This window comes from Solanum tuberosum, unplaced genomic scaffold (assembly GCF_000226075.1).
Source record: "Solanum tuberosum cultivar DM 1-3 516 R44 unplaced genomic scaffold, SolTub_3.0 scf00115, whole genome shotgun sequence".
Taxonomy (NCBI): Eukaryota; Viridiplantae; Streptophyta; class Magnoliopsida; order Solanales; family Solanaceae; genus Solanum; species Solanum tuberosum.
In genome coordinates, this window is record NW_006239044.1 from 860,969 (window position 1) to 874,333 (window position 13,365).

At 36.0% G+C, this 13,365-nt stretch overlaps 1 pseudogene; it reads left to right on the forward strand.

The window, feature by feature from the left end:
- The first annotated feature begins 12,806 nt into the window (after window positions 1-12,806).
- Window positions 12,807-13,365, forward strand: part of LOC102594340 (uncharacterized) — a 6,746-nt pseudogene continuing 6,187 nt past the window's right edge.

The window sequence follows — 13,365 nt, forward strand, 5'->3', positions numbered from 1 at the left end:
AGTCGAACTTTGAGTAAATTTCCAAGTTAAAACGCCTAATTGCACAAGCTCAAAATGAAAGCCTCGAAACCCAAACCAACTATCCTACTAGAACAAAAATGACCTTCCGGCTCTAACCGCGCTAATGGAATTCTCATCCGATCACTTTTTACAAAGAATATTGACTGAAGTCGAACTTTGAGTAAATTTCCAAGTTAAAATGCCTAATTACACAAACTCAAAATGGAAGCCTCGAAACCCAAACAAACCATCCTACTAGACTAAAAATGACGTTCCGGATCTAAACGTGCTAACGGAATTTTCATCCGATCACGTTTACTAAGAATATTGACTGAAGTAGAACTTTGACTAAATTTCCAAGTTAAAACGCCTAATTGCACAAACTCAAAATGGAAGCTTCGAAACGCAAACCAAACATTCTACTAGACCAAAAATGACCTTCCGAATCTAACCACACTGACAGAATTTTCATTCGATGATGTTTTACCAAGAATATAGACTAAAGTCAATCTTTGACTAAATTTCCATGTTAAAACGCCTAATTGCACAAACTCAAAATGGATGCCTCGAAACCCAAACCAACCATCCTACTAGACTAAAAATGACCTTCTGGAGCTAACCGAGATGATGTAATTCTCATCTGGTCACATTTTACCAATATATTTGAAATTTAGTTAAAGTTTGACTTCTGTTAATATTCTTGGTATAACGTGATCAGATGAGAATTATGTCAGCGCGGTTAGCTCCAGAAGGTCATTTTAAATCTAGCAGGATGGTTGGTTTGGGTTTCAAGGTTCCCATTTTGAGTTTGTGCAATTATGCATTTTAACTTGGAAATTTAGTCAAAGTTCGACTTCAGTCAATATTCTTAGTAAAAAGTGATCGGATAAGAATTTTGTTAGCGCGGTTAGATCTGTAAGGTCATTTTTAGTCTAGTAGGATGGTTGGTTTGTGTTTCGAGGCTCCCATTTTGAGTTTGTGCAATTAGGCGTTTTAACTTGGAAATTTAGTCAAAGTTCGACTACATTCAATATTCTTGGTAAAACGTGATTGGATGAGAATTCTGTCAACGCGGTTAGGTCCGGAAGGTCATTTTTGGTCTAGTAGGATGGTTGGTTTGGGCTTCGAGCCTTCCATTTTGAGTTTGTGCAATTAGGCGTTTTAACTTGGAAATTTAGTCAAAGTTCTACTTCAGTCAATATTCTTAGTAAAACATGATCGGATGAGAATTCCATTAGCGTGGTTAGATCCGGAAGGTCATTTTTGGTCTAGTAGGATGGTTGGTTTGGGCTTCGAGCCTTCCATTTTGAGTTTGTGCAATTAGGCGTTTTAACTTGGAAATTTAGTCAAAGTTCTACTTCAGTCAATATTCTTAGTAAAAAGTGATCGGATGAGAATTCCATCAGTGCGGTTATATCCGGAAGGTCATATTTAGTCTATTAGGATGGTTGGTTCGAGTATCGAGGCTTTCGTTTTGAGTTTGTGCAATTAGGCGTTTTAACTTGGAAATTTACTCAAAGTTCGACTTCAGTCAATATTCTTAATAAAAAGTGATCGGATGAGAATTCTATCAGCGCGGTTAGATCCGGAAGGTCATTTTTAGTCTAGTAGGATGGCTGGTTTGAGTTTCGAGGCTTTCGTTTTGAGTTTGTGCAATTAGGCGTTTTAACTTGGAAATTTACTCAAATATCGACTTCAGTCAGTATTCTTAGTAAAACCTGATCGGATGAGAATTCCGTCAGCACGGTTAGATCCGGAAGGTCATATTTAGTCTATTAGGATGGTTGGTTCGAGTATCGAGGCTTTCGTTTTGAGTTTGTGCAATTAGGCGTTTTAGCTTGGAAATTTACTCAAATATCGACTTCAGTCAGTATTCTTAGTAAAAACTGATCGGATGAGAATTCCGTCAGCACGGTTAGATCCGGAAGGTCATATTTAGTCTATTAGGATGGTTGGTTCGAGTATCGAGGCTTTCGTTTTGAGTTTGTGCAATTAGGCGTTTTAACTTGGAAATTTAGTCCATATGGTTTTCCAACCGTTCTAAAATCTGGCAAGCCTATTTGTGTCATTATTTTCTCAAAGTCAAACTTCAAAATCCATAACAGGATTACCATTCAATTGTCATTCACTTCTTAGAATTGCATTAATCTTCCATTACTAACCAAAGGACGGATGGATTTATTACCTCCAATGCTGACCATTTCAATTGTGTATGGTAGATAGATAACTGTGACCCTTCTTCACTTCTAATTAAATACAATCAGATACATTATATGCCTTTTTATAGATCTAAAATTTCATTATCTTCTAAGAGGCAAATCTTAAAGAATGCTCAATCTAAATTCTTTCTTTGAGGTTAGAAACTTTTGAAATCTTAACCTTTTCTTATGCTTTCGTCTTCTTCTTATCATATTGTTTTTTTTTCTCTTGTAATTCTGGTGATAGACAAATGCAATATATGTGAAAATAAGTTAGTATACTTTTGTAGTGAATCATAAGTTAGTATAAATTATGATTTTTTACATTCTTACAGATAGTCCCACTAAAAGAAGGTCTAACATGTCTCAAAAATGGGCAAGGGTGTGGACTCAAGAAGAGGAACTCACTCTGGTTGATGGATTAAAAAAGTTATGTGCTAATGATTGGAAAGAAGATGATGGAACCTTTAAACATGAATATTTGATGGAACTTGAACAACACCTGAATGTTTGTCATCCTAATTGCGGATTGCAAGCTCTACCACATATTTTTTCAAAAATAAGAGGGTGGAAAAAGCATTATATGACCCTATCGTTGGTAAAAAGTCGAAGTGGCTTAGGATTTCGATACAACGATGGAACTATCTTGGTTGAAGATCCAAAAGGTTGGGATGACTTCATAAAGGTGATTTACAATTGTTTAAATTATTAGTAAACTAAAGCTAGTTAGTTATATTTTCTCTTGGTGAATATAATCTCTGTCTTTGGAATATTATCAGTTACTTCATATACTTGTTTTCTTTTTTTTTCTTAGGTTGATCCATATGCCAAGTCAATGACATTTAAGAAATGGCCATTATTTGCTGATTGGGAAGAGATATTTCACAAGGATGGAGCTACTGAACAATCTGTCGAGGGGCCAGAAGTTGGTGTTCAAGAAATAGAAAGAATTGAAGCTCAAGAAGTTGCTAATGACATGCCTTTTGAATTTCCTATTATTGTTGTCGATGAAGATGATGCTCCAGCTAAAAAGAAGATCAAATTGCTCAAGGGGAACCTAGTGTATCAGCTGGAGCAACACAAAGTTCATGGAGTGCTTTTTAAGCATCAATGAACTTGATCGTTACACTATGGTATGAATGATTATTAATGATAAACTTTAAACATTTGAATGGTTTTTGGTGTAGCTACTTTGTAAGGTATAACCATGGCCTAGTGAAGTTTTATTTTGCCTATGTTTTATGTGCCAGTTTATATAATTATCAATGAACGAGTGCTTTTTAAACATCAATGAGCTTGATCGTTACACTATGGTATGAATGATTATTGATGATAAACTTTAAACCTTTGAATGGTTTTTGGTGTAGCTACTTTGTTAGGTATAACCATGGCCTAGTTAAGTTTTATTTTGCCTATGTTTTATGTCCCAGTTTATATAATTTAACAGTGAATTATGTAAGTTTCTTTCACATTTAATGAAGGTGGGTCTAGTTTGATTCCGTGAGGCCACGGTACTAGAATTTCAAGTTTGTAACAATGGTATATATTAGATTTGTTGTATTCTTCATTTTATTAAATTTATTTTGTCACTATTTTGTTGCTTGAAAAATGGACTCTCAATTTTAGGATATGGCAGTATGTGAAAATTGTAACTGAATGAATTATTTAGTATGACGAAACTGAAATTTAGATTTAATGTACTCCATTATTATTTTGAAAATTAAGTAGACATTCAAATTGATGAGGATATTGTCTATGGGTGAGGACAATGTCGATAATTGTTGAGGATAGTGTCCAACAATAGATTGTTCTGTTGGAAGTAAGCATCCTCTATCAATGGTTCTTGCCATTGGAAGTAAGCCATATCTATCAATGTGCATATCAATGGCTTTGCTTGAAGTAAGCTCTAGAGCTTCCACTAGTTCTTGCCAAGACTTTTGTAAATATGATCTCCTTCATCAAATAGAAAAAAACAAACTTCCTCATTTCTATATTATAGATTATTGAAGTAAAGGCTCCAAATATAATATCTAGCATTAGTACGCGGTGTTGCTCAGATGTTAACATATATGTATCTATTTTTGTTATATGCACACATAATTATATGTACTAGCATATCAATAAGTTTCAACTATTACAATATTGATCCCGTGTTAACACGTGTCATATATATGCATCGGTTCAACTACATGAGGAAGTTGAAAAATGTGGCATTTAAGTTTCTGTCCAAAATTTTGCCTAAGCAAAACACAAAAAATAAATAAAAATACAACGGTAAGAAAGGTCTAAGATATAACAATAACAAATAATTTATTTTTAACAAGTATATAATGTTTATTAATTTTTAATATAACAAACCAACACCCAAAAAAATTATTAAACTCTGCATAACTAAACTCTGTATAATTAAACCATGCATAACTAAATCCTGCATTACTAAACCCTGCATAACTCTAACCAGCAACCAAACAGCCCCTTAGAGAGTAAATTATATTAGTTTTAAATAGTTTAGCGGGTGATAGGACACCCGTGAAGTTGGAGAGTGTGTAGTTGGGATTTCAGGGATAGGTGAGGAGGGCTTTACACCATTTTCTTTAAAATGTTAGTCAAAAAAGCTCTTATTGTTATTTAATGGGTGTTCTGCCCCATTTTAACCGGGTCAAAATAGTGTACAACTTCTGGTGATTCCTAAAGTAATTAACTAAGTTAAGAAAGTCGCCACCTAATTATTACGGTGAATTAGGACACCTAAAATGATTAAAGTTATTGTCTAAAGTTAACTTCATTTTAAGGTCTACTAAACATAAGATTTTAGGTAAGGGTTCAATTAATCTAAAGGAAATTAAAGGGTGAGACATCCTTTAAGATCCATTAAAAATGGTTAAACGACCGAACATAAATAATTAATTAGGCTAAGGCTAGTCAAAAACTAGGTGATTAGTGTTCACGAAATAAATAAAAAGATAAATTTTAGAAATAGGCAAAGGTCTCACTTACTGGATTGTTTTAGCAAATTGAACTATATCTTGAAAAACTTAATAAACTAATCTTGAAATGGGTATAACCAAAAAAGGGAACATTTATCTTAAACATACAAAGATATTTAAAGACTTAAATAAAATGGTGACTACTAAATAAATAAAAGCCAATTGTATTTTCATGCCTTAGTGAAACATATATTATATTGAAATACTACCAATAACAAATTAAATCAAGTAGCATATAAAATGTATGGGATGACTAGAGCAGAGTAAACAATTCAAACATTCCAAACAAGTGAGCTCAAAGAAAATCAAATGCCTCCAATATCAAGGCATTTCTATAAAAGGAACATTGAAATGGGGAAGTATGCATCGGGTTATCGACCGAGACGGGAGTCTCCCACGAAACTCCATATGATCCAATGTTCATGTGAAAAAATCAGAAGCACTAGCTATTTCATAGCATTTAAACACGAGATTAAAAGGAAAGCAAAATGAAATATGAATGTCACTTTGAATAGATAAAAATCAAAAGAGAATGGTAATCACCAGTCGTCTTCGATCAAGGATCTATGCTCGTTCCTTCAACAAAATCAAGCAAAACAGAAGATATTAAAATGTAAAAGAGTGGTGGTGTTCGTGATTTATTATTCAAGACAAAAACTCGTCCTCGAACTGAAGATGTATGTGAATCTTTATAGCCGAGACTTTAAGCAGGAATTGAAGAACGAAAAAGTTATTTCAATTTTGAAAGAAAAGGCACATTGAGATCAGTCCAAAATGTGTGACAGAGGAGAGATCAACAAAATCATCCTTTTTCTCCATGGTTGCAGCGATTTTGGTCAACAAAAAAAATTCCACTTTTCAAGAAGGAGCTTTAATGTGCAAGGGAGAGAGGAAAGACTTAGTTGAAAATGGTGAAACCCATCTGAAAACAAGTTGAAATTATGCCTAAGAAAGGAAAGGAAGAGAGGCTATGTGTCATGTCCAGTCCTGCAACTTTGCCAGTAGAATTTTACATCCAAATAGGGGCAGAAGAATCTTGAGTTGTGAAGAGGCTTATGAAGAACTCTAGAAGATATTTCAAGAAGGCTTTGGAACACTCTAGAATATGTAGAGAATTCTAGAGAGGGACCAAAGTGTAAATACCTTAGGGACTTGTAAAGTAATTTTAAATTGCACTTTAGCCCTTAGGTTGTAGTATAAATAGAGGTGTCATTCATTTGCAAGGCATCACTCAAGTTGTAAAGCATTCTACAAGCAATACAAAAGTCTTCTTCCAAAAGCTCTCTTATTCTTTCTAAGTCTTTCTTTGCATTTTCTTAGCGATCTTAGTCTTAAAGGCTTGCTTGAGATTACAAGATCTTGCAAGAGTAGTGAGTAAGTTGTCAAGCGCCGTATGGAGCTTTAGCGAAAACTCTAAGTCCGCGACAACGTGGTATCAGAGCGAGGTTTGCTTGAATTAGCCAATGCCAAGGCAACAAGGCTAGCATCAAACCTACCTGCCGAGAACCCTCCAACATTCCTACCAAGGTTCCCATCCCCGATGACAGAAGAAGGACGTGAACCGAATGTCTCACCTAGCCAATGAAGGAGACGTAAACGCCTCTAGCACCACCAATGTCCGTCCTGATGGTGGAATGAAGAATCGCAAGGGAAAGAACCACCAAAAGAGTAATAAGGAAATGTTTCTCGACCCCACACCAAGCGAGGCGCTAAAATCTTATCCACCTTCGACCACCGAAACAAGTGACGATGAACTTGGCGAGGAGGCCATTGACGTCACCGCCGGAGAGGAATGGGTCGCAAGGGTTGAAGTGGCGAGGCAGGCTGTGGAGATATTAGGCCGGCACATGAATGTAGCCGACGGCAAGTTCAAAACTCTTGAAGACTTCACCCTTAAAAAGACCGAAAACATCTGCAAAGAGTTGGAGGGACGCCAGCGGGCCGAGTTCAAGATGAAGGAGGCCATCACTTCCTTGAAATGTCGGCTCATGGAGGCGTTGAGCACGATTGAGACCATGAAGGCCGAGATGAAGGCACTTAAGGAAGGCGTGGAAGCTGGAGGATCTAAGTCGTTCGACCGTGATAGGGAGGTCAGGGTCGAGGCTCCCAAGCCACCTATATTCAAAGGCGTACGTGACGCTCAAGAGGTGGAGAACTTCTTGTGGCACTTGGAGAATTACTTTAAGTGTAGTCGGGTAAGGAGCGACGAGAACAAGATCAACACTGCCGTGTTGTATCTTTCGGAGATGGCCAAGCTATAGTGGAGGTGCAATGAGGTCGAGATAGGAAAGGGGACGTGCACCATCAACACTTCTGAGCAATTCTGCGAGGAGTTCAAGAAAACCTTCTTCCCTAACAACGTAGTATATGAAGTTAAGCGAAAGTTTAGGGAATTGAAGCAAACGGGGAGAATTCGGGCGTACGTGAAAGAGTTCACAACTCTAACGCTTTAGATTCCCAACATTACGGACAAAGACATGTTGTTCCACTTCATGGACGGACTGCAGAATTGGGACAAGACGGAGTTGGAGCGGCGACAAGTCAAGACCATAGATGAGGCCATTACACAAGTCGAATCCTTGACCGGCTTTAAGCATGACTGGCATGACAAGGCGAAAGGAAAAGATGCAAGGAGTAGTCATGCCAAAGATGAGGGAAATAGTGGCCGAGGCAAGAAGCAGCAGACATATCCTAAGCATCATGACTCTTTCAAGTCGGACGGCAAGCGGTTTGGGCGCTAGAACTACGCGGAGAAAAAGGCGCAAACCACCAAGGGAGATGGTTGCTACATATGTGGTGGACCGCATGGCTATGCCAGGTGCCCTGAGATGAAGAACTTTGGTGCCATCCTACGCAAGCGAAATGAGAAGGACGCACAAGAGCAAGGGTAGGACGCGGGCTCGATGTAGTTGGGCATGGTGGGACTATGTGGTGCTATTGCCAAGAAGACGGAGAGGTCGCGAGACTTTAGCACGCAGTATGTGGACATCTCCATTAATGGACGACCAGCTCGTGCCATGGTAGACTCCGGGGCCGAACCGAACATCATGCCCAAGACGGCGGCAACAAGGTTTGGGCTAAGCTACACTCCAAGTAACACTCGCCTCAAGACGGTCAACGCACCCCCAACTCCCGTGTGTGTAGTTTCCTAAGGAGTAAGCATCACGTTAGCAAAGTGTCAAGGTAAGACCAACTTTACCGTAGCTCCCTTGGATATCTTTGACATTATTCTTGGGAAAAAGTTCTTCCAGAGATGCCATACAATGATCGACCCCTACCTCCAACGACTCATGATCATGGAGTGGGACGGTTCATGTATGGTACCTCTAGTCAAGGTGCCGAAGAAGGAAGGACATGCCCACTTGTCTGCCATGCAGATCATGAAGGGCTTAAAGAAAGGGGAGTCGACGTTCATAGCCACCATTGCAAGTTCGGGAGAAGACAATGGTGCTAAGGAACCTTTGCCACCGATCGTAGAAAAGGTCCTTGCAGAAAGCAAGGACGTGATGCCAGATGAGCTGCTAAGAACTCTACCTCCTAGGGGTGAGGTAGACCACAAAATCGAGTTGGAAGTTGGAGCCAAGCCACCTGCACATGCACCCTATCACATGGCTCCACCCGAATTAGAGGAGCTGAGGAATCAGTTGAAGGAGCTCCTCGAGGCCGGTCACATTCATCCGTCGAAGGCACCTTATGGCAGCCGAATTTTACATCCGAATAGGGGCGGAAGAATCTAGAGTTGTGGAGAGGCTTATGGAGAACTCTAGAAGCCCTTAGATATTTCAAGAAGGCTTTGGAACACCCTAGAATATGTAGAGAATTCTAGAGAGGGACCAAAGTGTCAATACCTTAGGGACTTGTAAAGTAATTTTAAATTACACTTTAGCCCCTAGGTTGAAGTATAAATAGAGGTGCCATTCATTTGCAAGGCATCACTCAAGTTGTAAAGCATTCCACAAGCAATACAAAAGCCTTCCTCCAAAAGCTCTCTTATTCTTTCTAAGTCTTTCTTTGCATTGTCTTAGCGATCTTAGTCTTAAAGGCTTGCTTGAGCGTACAAGATCTTGCAAGAGTAGTGAGTAAGTTGTCAAGCGCCGCACGGAGCTTTAGCGAAAACTCAGTCTGTGACACTATGAGTCTTAATGATAGAATAGATTGGGCTGAACTTATTTCTGATAATAATTTGGGAAAATTACGCCTACAAGCAAATATATACTAGCTAATTAGTTAATATAATATAGCCTATATGTATAGTTATAACTATAGTTTATTTTAATTACAATTTGCGACCTACTTTTAGCTATAATTATGTGACTCAACTTTTTTATTTTGTATAATTTACACGTTTGTATAATTCAAAATTTGTATAATATAATTTGTATAACTTTTGTATAATTCAAAATTTGCATAATATAATTTGTATAACTTTTGTATAATTCGAAACTTGTATAATATAATTTGTATAACTGCTTACACTTCTGATGTTTGTTATTGTCTAAACTCGTTATTTCGAGTTTATACAAAAATAACTAAATTATACAAATGTACCTGCATATTATACAAACGAGACAACTTAAATTGTAGTTACAACCCGTAAATATGCAAACTATAACTATGAATCATAATTAAGTTTATTATAGTGGTTATTTGTGAAAGTTCCCCTATTTATTTTGTTATGAAGAGGGCTGACGGATTTGGGCCTATTTTAGACATCAAAAATGGGCTGAATATTTGGTCCAATTGAAATTCAATTAGGCCCAATTTTATGGTCTTACCTTTTTCTTTCTTAAATTAAATCTTTGAGATTCTAGTTTTTAATCAATACAATAATATATTATATAAAGTTTTAGTAAGTAAGAAACTTGAAATAAAGTAACGACATACTATTTTAAACAAGACGACATTAAAGTAATAATAGTAATATTGATAATAAAAATATAATTTTAAATGATACTAAAAAGATGATAATCATAAAAATAATAAAAGTTACAGTAATATAGATAATTATGATAGCAATAGTGATAAATGGAAAATAATAGTGAATTATAAAGTATTCGACTTATTAGCAATTTAGAAGCTCAACGAAATAAATTAGAAGAAATGAAGAACAAAATTTGGTGTCAAGGTAAAAAATGCCCATTTTCAATAAATATATTATTTATTTTCTTTTTGACATTCTTTTTCTAATATTATTCTTTAAAATTAGTAAATGTTTATCCTACTTATATTCAGAAAAAAATTAAAAATACAAATATTTCTTATTTTATTATAATTATTTTTTATCGTTATATAAATAAAAGTTAATGATGAATATACTATGATCTTATATATATGACATATATTATCCGTCGAAAGGGTACGTGAAGTTATTCTATTTTAATTGATAAAATAAGATTAAGAAGAAATTTGTTTCATATATTTTTATTTGTTAAAGTGATTTTAAAAGAAAGAAAACAAGAATATGGTTCTTTAAATATATTTTAATTCGGAAGAAGATGTGTTTAAAAAGAAAAGAAATAATATATTTATTTGAAAAAGGACATTTTTGACCAATTTAACTACTATAGGGACATTTCTGGACCAAAATATTGACTACAAGGACATTTTTGAACCAAAGTCTTGACAACCAAAATATTTTTGAGTCAAACTATAAACGGAAAATATTTTTTTTCATTTCACACAGTTTAAGACATTTTTGACCCTTTTCCGAAAAATATATTCTAAAAGTGCAAGGACCAAATAGGAAACCACATAGTGAGACATTATCAATAGGCTTTATCTTCAATTTTCCTTACATTCTTAGTTTGATGTAAATTGTTTCTATTGAAAAAGAGAAGTTGAACGGAAGGAAGAAAAAAATTAACTATTTTGGCTCGATTAGTGAGAATGGAAAGAGGAAAAGAAAATGAAGGACAAACAAAAGGGGAAAACAAATCATTGGTATGTTGCATATAATATTTACTTATTTTTTTCCTTCACATAATTAATATATTCTTGTAAGTATGTTTGTTGCTTTATGTAACTTAGATGGTGAATATAATCTTTATAACTTATAAGAATCAATGATTCAATCTTCCTGATATAAGTTAAACTATGCACTAAATCATCTGCTATTGTTGAATCTATCAAATTGATTTAAGGACAGGCGAGTTAGATTGATCTCGTAAATGAAATGACATAAATCACAAAAATAGCAAGGTAAAGTGAATATAAGGTTCTAGCCTTGATGGGCAGAGTTGCCTGGTACTTGTTGCTAGTGGGAGGTGGCAGATATCTCGTGGAATTAGTCGAGGTGCGTGAAATTTGGCCTTAACACCATGGCCATAAAAAAGATGAATATAAGGGCAAGAATATAATCAAACCTTGTATTAGATCCTGAGAATCAGGCCTTGGTGGCCTAAGTACAACATATTCGGAATGGCTTAAGAACTAGGAAAGTAAGAGCTTTTGTTTAGAGAGATAGCGCGTAAACAATGAGAGAGCTTAGTGCACCAGACTGTCATTTTTTGTTTTAAGAATTGAGGTGTAACAGGACAAACATTTGGCTTCTCTATTAGGCTAGTCTGGAGAAAGTCTTCTGCACTTGTGATAGTTGCCTGTTGTAATTTAAGACTGAAAATTAGAGTTAATAATCAAAACATACATAAACTATCACGTTTTCGCGAGTTTGATCACAACTCAACTATCCGTTGTTCCCTTTTCCAATTTGAACTATCACGTTTTCATGAGTTTCACATCTCAACTATCAGTTGTTCCCTTTTTGGATATGAACTATCACGTTTTTGTGAGTGTTACAAAATGTACATAATCATATCTAATCATAATATTCATAGCATAATCATAGGTAGAGATCTTTAGGGATCTTAGAGATATTTAGGGATATTTTCTGATGTTATTTCCTTAGATAGATTTACTTGTACACCTATAAATAGCTCTTATTCTTGGAATAATAGAACAATGAAATTGATTCATTGGCTCTGTACTTTACATGGTATCATAGCGGGTAATACTGCTTTGTTTGAGTTAGATTAGAACTCCTCTGATATACAAACACCAGACTCCGGTGGTCAGAGGAGAAGAGCGTGAGACTCACGCGCCAAGAAAGTTGTTGGAGACATTGCAGATCTTGAAGCACGTGAAGGTGCGTACGTGGTGGATCTATCTTGGTCTGGTATTCTGTTACGATTTCGGCTTGACATTTCTGGACGATTTGTGGTGGTCCTCTAATCATCGGACCATATGTTGGAGAAGAAAATCCTTGAAATAGAATTTGTGCACTCTCATTGGTCAGGTTTGACACTTCTCTGTTTATTGGTATTTAGTCTTTCATTCTGATATACGATTGGAGACTGTTTGCAAAGTGCAACAGTAAGTTGAATGATTGCTCCACAATTTGTGAACTTGATATTGTTTTGGAGGCTATCTGCTGCTCATTTGGAAAATTGTTTTGAAGTGCAATTTCAAGTTTGGTTGTCAACCTTAAGATTTTGTCTGCCCGTTAGCTACTGTTTGTCTTTCCTTTTGGGTATAGTGTGACTTTCAGATACAGCCTACTTGGGATGTTCTATTGGTTTCAACATCAATTTGATCTGATACAGTGAGCATTTTAGTTGGAAAAAAAATGACTGATCAAAGTGAGGTGGTTGCTGCTTCTAGTCCATTTTCTGACAAAATGGTTTTGATTTCGGTTGAGGAGTTCTCTAAATTCTCTCAATATAAGAAATTATTGAAGGAATCCACTTCGGTTAAAGCTTTTCCCAAGTCCGATAAAGCATGTCTTATCACCTCTTCAAATAAATGGGTGATTGATTCAGGTGCCACCAATCATATGACAAGTAATCCTAATATTTTTTCTAGTTTTCAGCCACACAAAGTACCCTCTCTAGGTACAGTAGCTGATGGATCAACCACACCAAGGGTTAATAATCGAGTTGAGTCTGCTTTTGAGTTAGTACATTCAGATGTTTCGGGACCATGTCCCGTCTATTACCTTGTCATCTGTATTAAGTCTACCAAAATTGGCCTTTAATCTGATTTCTGTTAGTAAAGTTACTAGAGACCTTCATTGTTATATCACTTTCTTTCCCGATTATTGTTTGTTTCGTGATCTTACTACAAATCAGGTTATTGGTAAAAGACATGTATCTGATGATCTATATATCCTTGATGAATGGGAATCT